At 43.4% G+C, this 6448-nt stretch overlaps 1 protein-coding gene across 4 annotated transcripts in view; it reads right to left on the bottom strand.

Annotated features, from left to right (window-relative positions):
- LOC122554191 (very-long-chain enoyl-CoA reductase-like) overlaps positions 1 to 6448 on the bottom strand; it is a 93815-nt gene that overhangs the window by 12869 nt on the left and 74498 nt on the right. The gene's annotated exons all lie outside the window — the stretch shown is intronic.

Below are 6448 nucleotides of genomic sequence, written 5' to 3'. Positions count from 1 at the left end.
GTGGTGGAGGCTGGTACAATTGCAACATTTAAGAGGCATTTGGATGGGTATATGAATAGGAAGGGTTTGGAGGGATATGGGCCGGGTGCTGGCAGGTGGGACTAGATTGGGTTGGGATATCTGGTCGGCATGGACGGGTTGGACCGAAGGGTCTGTTTCCATGCTGTACATCTCTATGACTTGCCTTGTATTATTCTTGATAAAGAGAGAGCCCGGTTTGAGAGCGGTACCAGCCTGTAGGCAATGGAGCAGCCAATTTGAATCACACTAACAAGAGGAGTGCAATCTCAGGGAATATTTTTCCCCTTTGTTTGCACAGCAGGTTTGATGGGCTGAATGGCCAACTCCTGCTCGTACTTCTAATGGTCTTGGTCAGATGGCACTGAGGCAATGACAGTCCCGTCTAAAGTCCTGGGTTAGGCCATAATGAAGAACAGAATAAATACACAGGAGAAGGATTTCACACACTAGAGGCCAGTCAACATGGACCGAAGACTCTTTCTCTTACCCTTTACCTAACGTCGGCACCCCAGCTCCTCCCACTCGTCTGGATGGGTGAATCCTCCTCTCACAGACCAGGGATCAAAGACTGAGTCAAGTCAGAATCCTCCCAAACTGAGGGAGCCCTCATTTCACTGGGCACTGATTCAAGACTCTGAGCTTTCAATATTCTCAACAAACACCCCACACACCACAACTGAAATGTGGAGCTTATTCAAGGAACAGCTACTGCGTGTCCTTGATAAGTATATACCTGTCAGGCAGGGAGGAAGTGGTCAAGCGAGGGAATCATGGTTGACTAAAGAAGTTGAATTTCTCATCAAGGGGAAGAAGACGACTTATGTCAGGATGAAGTGAGGGCTGCAGATGCTGGAGATCAGAGCTTAAAAATGTGTTGCTGGAAAAGCGCAGCAGGTCAGGCAGCATTTAAGGAGCAGGAGAATCGACGTTTCGGGCATAAGCCCTTCTTCAGGAATGCTGAAGGAGGGCTTATGCCTGAAACGTTGATTCTCCTGCACCTTAGATGCTGCCTGACCTGCTGCGCTTTTCCAGCAACACATTTTTAAGTTATGTTAGGATGAGACATGAAGGCTTAGTTAGGGCACTTGAGAGTTACAAGTTAGCCAGGAAAGAGCTAAGGATAGGGCTAAGAAGAGCCAGGAGAGGTTGTGGGAAGTCATTGGTGGATAGGATCAAGGAAAACCACAAGGCTTTCTTTAGGTATATCAGGAATTAAAGAATGATTAGAGTAAGAATAGGGCCAATTAAGGACAGTAGTGGGAAGTTGTACATAGAGTCAAAGGAGATAGGGGAAGCGCTAAATGAATAATTTTCATCAGTATTCACACTGGAAAAAGACTAATGCTGTCGAGGAGAATACTAAGATACAGGCTATTAGACTAGAGGGGATTGAGGTTCACAAGGGGGAGATGTTAGCAATTCTGGAAAGTGTAAAAAATAAATAAGTCCCCGGGGCCGGATGGGATTTATCCTAGGATTCTCTGGGGAGCCAGGGAGGAGATTGCAAAGCGTTTGGCTTTGATCTTTATGTCGTCATTGTCTACAGAAATAGTGCCAGAAGACTGGAGGATAGCAAATGTTGTTCCCTTGTTCAAGAAGGGGAATAGAGACAACCCTGGTAGTTATAGACCTGTGAGCCTTATTTCGGTTGTGGGTAAAGTGTTGGAAAAGGTTATAAGTGATAGGATTTATAATCATCTAGAAAGGAATAAATTGATTAGGGATAGTCAACATGGTTTTGTGAAGGGTACATCGTGCCTCAGAAACCTTCTTAAGTTCTTCGAGCAGGTAACCAAACAGGTGGATGAGGGTAAAGTGGTTGATGTGGTGGATATGGATTTGCTAAGATTCCCCACAGTAGGCTATTGCACAAAATATGAAGGCATGGGATTGAGGGTGTTTTAGCAGTTTGTATCAGAAATTGGCTAACTGAAAGAAGACAGAGGGTGGTGGTTGATGGGAAATATTCATCCTGGAGTTCAGTTACCGCAAGGATCTGTTTTGGGGCTACTGGTGTTGGTCACTTTTATAAATGACCTGAATGAGGGCGTAGAAGGATGGGTTACTAAATTTGTGGATGACACTTAGGTCGGTAGAGTTGTGGATAGGGCCGATAGATGTTATAGGTTACAGATGGACATAGATAAGCTGCAGAGCTGGGCTGAGAGGTGGCAAATGGAATTTAATACAGAAAAGTGAGAGGTGATTCACTTTGGAAGGAGTAACAGGAATGCAGAACACTGAGCTAATGGTAAGATTCTTGGTAGTGTAGATGATCTCGGTGTTCATGTACATAGATCCCTGAAAGTTGCCACCCAGGTTCATAGGGTTGTTAAGAAGGCATACGGTGTGTTAGCTTTTATTAGTAGAGGGAATGAGTTTCGGAACCATGAGTCATGCTGCAGCTGTAACAAACTCTAGTGTGGCCACACTTGGAGTATTGCATACAGTTCAGGTCACCACATTATAGGAAGGATGTGGAAGCTGTGGAAAGGGTTCAGAGGAGATTTACTAGAGTGCTGCCTGGTATGGAGGGAAGGTCTTATGAGGAAAGGCTGAGGGACTTGAGGCTGTTTTCATTATAGGGAAGAAGGTTGAGAGGTGACTTAGTTGAGACATATAAGATAGTCAGAGGGTTAGATAGGTTGGACAGTGAAAGCCTTTTTCCTCGGATGGTAATGGCTAGCATGAGGGGACATAGAGGGGTAATAGATATAGGACAGAGGTCAGAGGGAGTTTCTTTACTCAGAAAGTAATAGGTGTGTGGAACAGCCTGCCTGCAACAGTAGTAGATTTGCCAACTTTAAAGGCATTTAAATGGTCATTGGATAGACATGTGGATGAAAATGGAGGTTAGATGGGTTTCAGATCGGTTTCACAGGTTGGTGCAACATCGAGGGCCGAAGGGCCTGTACTGCACTGTAATGTTCTATGTTCTATGTTGCTTTCTCAAACCATCTCCCCACAAACATTCCAATCACTTACCCCCAATACATTCACAATCCTGTACCATTCCTCACTTCCCTCCACATTTCAGGCTCCCTGGTTCCCTACTTCTTCCTTTCCAGGAGCCTATTCAGCCCCTGCCTCTGTCCTGTCATTCAATGCATCATGGCTAATTGGTGAGCTAGGGCTGGATGTATCAGGAGTTGGGGAGGCTCTGAGCACCTTTACAAATAGCAAGCAGATCTTGGACCTGGAAGTCCCAACCCTTTTCTGGCAGTTTTCAATTTTGGAGATGGGGCACAAAGCAAAAGTGAGGGAAACCTACCCCTTAGGTGAAGCTCAGTGCACAGAACAAATTAGGACACAGTGTGGAACTTCAAAAGATCAGTGACTAGTTGGTGGAGTAGGTGGATTGGTGGCAAATGGCGCTCAATGCAGAAAAGTGTGAATTGATGTATTCAGGTAGAAAGAATATGGACTGACAGTAGAAAGTAAGATGTACAGTCCTAGCGTATGTGTGCACAGAGGGTCCTAGCGTATGTGTGCACAGGATATTGGAGGTGGTAGGTCAGGTGGACAAAGCCATTAACAAAGCATACAGTATTTTAGGCTTTATTAATAGGGAATAACATACAAGAAAAAGGAGATAATGCTTTGCAAATGACACTTGTTAGACGTCATCTGGAGTCATTTTATGGGACGGATGGGGGTGTATCGGAGAGAATGCTAAAGAGGTTTTACAAAATGGTTCAAGGGATGATAAACCTCAGTTGTGAAGATAGATTGAAGAGTTTAGATTGTTTTCCTTGATAGACATTTTCAGACTCAAGGGGAACTGGATAGAGTAGATAGAGAGAAACTGTTTCCACTTGTAAAAAGATCAAGAATAAGAAGGCATAGAATTAAAAGGATTTGCGAAAGAAGCAAATGCAAGGTAAGGGAAATAAAACCTTTTCACACATTGAGTGGTTTGGAGCTGGAATGCACTGCCTGGAAGTGTGGTGGAGGCTGGTTCAATTGAGGAATTCAAGAAGGCACTGGTAATTATTCAAATAGAAACAACATGGGGAAAAGGCAGAAGAATGGCACTATATCACAATGTGTATTTGGACAGCCAGACACAATGAGCCAAACATAATGCTCCTGTGACTCTGTAAGGTAGATGTGATTCTTACTCCAGGAATGGCCTTCACCAGCAGTGTGCCCTAGCTTTGTGGTGGAAACAAACACTCGTCAAAGCTGGAACAGGTAACATCGAATCACCAAACTGTTAAAGTATTTAAATCATAGAATAATACAGTGCAGAAGAGGACTTTTGGCCCATCAAATCTGCACTGACAGGTGAGAAACATCTGACCTTCAACCTAATCCCATTTATCAGCGCTTGGCACTTGGCCAATAGCTTTGAATGTTATGACATGCCAAGTGCCTCACCCAGGTTCTTTTTAAAGGATGTGAGGCAACTTTGTGATGAGACCATCACCACACTCTGATTAATCTTGTGTACTTTATGTTTTAAAAGAAACTTTTGGGGCTATGTTGCAAAAATAAATCTGTGCATGCAATTTCTTGAGCTGAATGTTGATAGTCCTCAGGCTCACAGCATTACAAATGAATGGATCTTGACTACTTCTGGGACTTGTCAAGATCATAGCGAGGGTCTCTAAGTTAACTGTTTGATTGACAGCTATGTCTCCAGCTGTCTTTTAAGTGGCCTTATTTGTACTTAGTATTTGAAGGAATTGGACATTAATATCATGTTTGAAAAAGTCTTCAAGTATTTAACCCATTGTAGAAACAAACACTGTAATCATTGGCCCATGCCTTCAAGTATTTAATAGACTTGGGTCACTTGGTCAAAATCCTGGAATTCCCTCATTCACTGCACTGTGGCTTTCCCATGGATTGCAATGGTTCAAAAAGACATCTCTCTGCCACTTTCTCAAAAGTAATTAGGATGCGCAATTAAGGTTGGCCTGGCCAGTGACACCCCATACTATGTTTCCCAGCATAGCCCAGGTCTCTATCCCAGCCCAAACAGCAGGTCTCCCCATACTGTTCAATTGGCATAGAGGAATATGAGCAAAGTTGGAAGAACATGAATTGGCACTGAACTTATATAGGGGCTATAATGGCTCACTGGCGACTGGTGGAGGAGCCGCAGTTGACCTAGGGTCATGGAGGTAGTCAGGGGTCATGATTTGGATCAGTTGGCATTACGGGTTGGCATCAATGGGTCACGGGCAGTGTGGTGTGGGGCTCGGTGAGGAGATTTGAGAGCTAAGAGCTACAGGGCCTAACTATTTTTATTAAACCTGGGTATCAAAACAGGTCTGTTAAATAAGTTGGCTCAGCACCCAGCATCTCTGAATTCTTTCCAGGGTCAGATGGTCTAACTGCTACCTCTCTTCACCCCCCAATACCAGAAGGAACATCATTTTTCCAGAGTCACTTTTCCCTATGGTGAGCACGTGAAGCTAGGAATTTTCCAAACTCCCACTGTTCAGCTCAGCTGGTTGAAATTCCAGCCTTCTTTGTCCCATATCCATATCCCCCTAACATGCTTGATTCCCAAGGATTTCATATTAATCAACTCAAATGAGGAAAAGAATTCCACCACCATTTGAGTGTGTACACCTGCCTCCCAACTGGAGAATTATAATGTTCACTTCAAGTCATTTAGTCCTCGGCTCCCCAGTGAACAAAAATCTTATATCTCTATCTATCCTATCAGTTATGTAGCTTAATATTAAAATCATTAATCAAACTATTCTTTCATATTCTAAACTCCACAGTATACCACTGTAGGTTGTGAAATCTGAACAGCACTCCCTCCAAGGTCAATATATTTTTGTCTAGGTACAGTGACCAGAACGGAGCACAGTACTCGAAGTGTGGTCAAGTGGAACAGTCTTGGAACAAAAGAAATATTTTAGGAACAATTAGGAATTTGCACCTCATTGTAGATTCTGGCCACCAGGTGGCACTCCAGACCACAATAATGCTCTTTGTGGTTCTTATCTTTTCCCCTCCCCTCTCCCTGTCCTCCTTTCTGTTCACAACTCTGCAGCTCATTCTCTCAGACTTATCCAACTCCTTCATCCACAATAGAGTGTAGGTTCCAACAGAATGGAATTTGATTTGGATTTGGATGCGAGCATAAGAGGTACAGTTAGTAAGTTTGCAGACATGATTTGGAGATGCTGGTGTTGGACTGGGGTGTACAAAGTTAAAAATCACACAACACCAGGTTATAGTCCAACAGGTTTAATTGGAAGCACACTAGCTTTCGGAGCGACGCTCCTACATCAGGTGGTACTGGAGGGCTCAATCCTAACAGACAGAATTTATAGCAAAACTTTATAGTGTGATGTAACTGAAATTATACATTGAAAAATTGATTGTCTGTTAAGCCTTTCATCTGTTAGAATACAGTGATAGTTTCACTTCTTTCATGTGTAAATCACAAAACCCTTTTTTT

Source organism: Chiloscyllium plagiosum, chromosome 11 (assembly GCF_004010195.1).
Source record: "Chiloscyllium plagiosum isolate BGI_BamShark_2017 chromosome 11, ASM401019v2, whole genome shotgun sequence".
In the NCBI taxonomy this organism is placed as follows: Eukaryota; Metazoa; Chordata; class Chondrichthyes; order Orectolobiformes; family Hemiscylliidae; genus Chiloscyllium; species Chiloscyllium plagiosum.
This window is presented reverse-complemented; position numbering and strand designations above follow the sequence as displayed.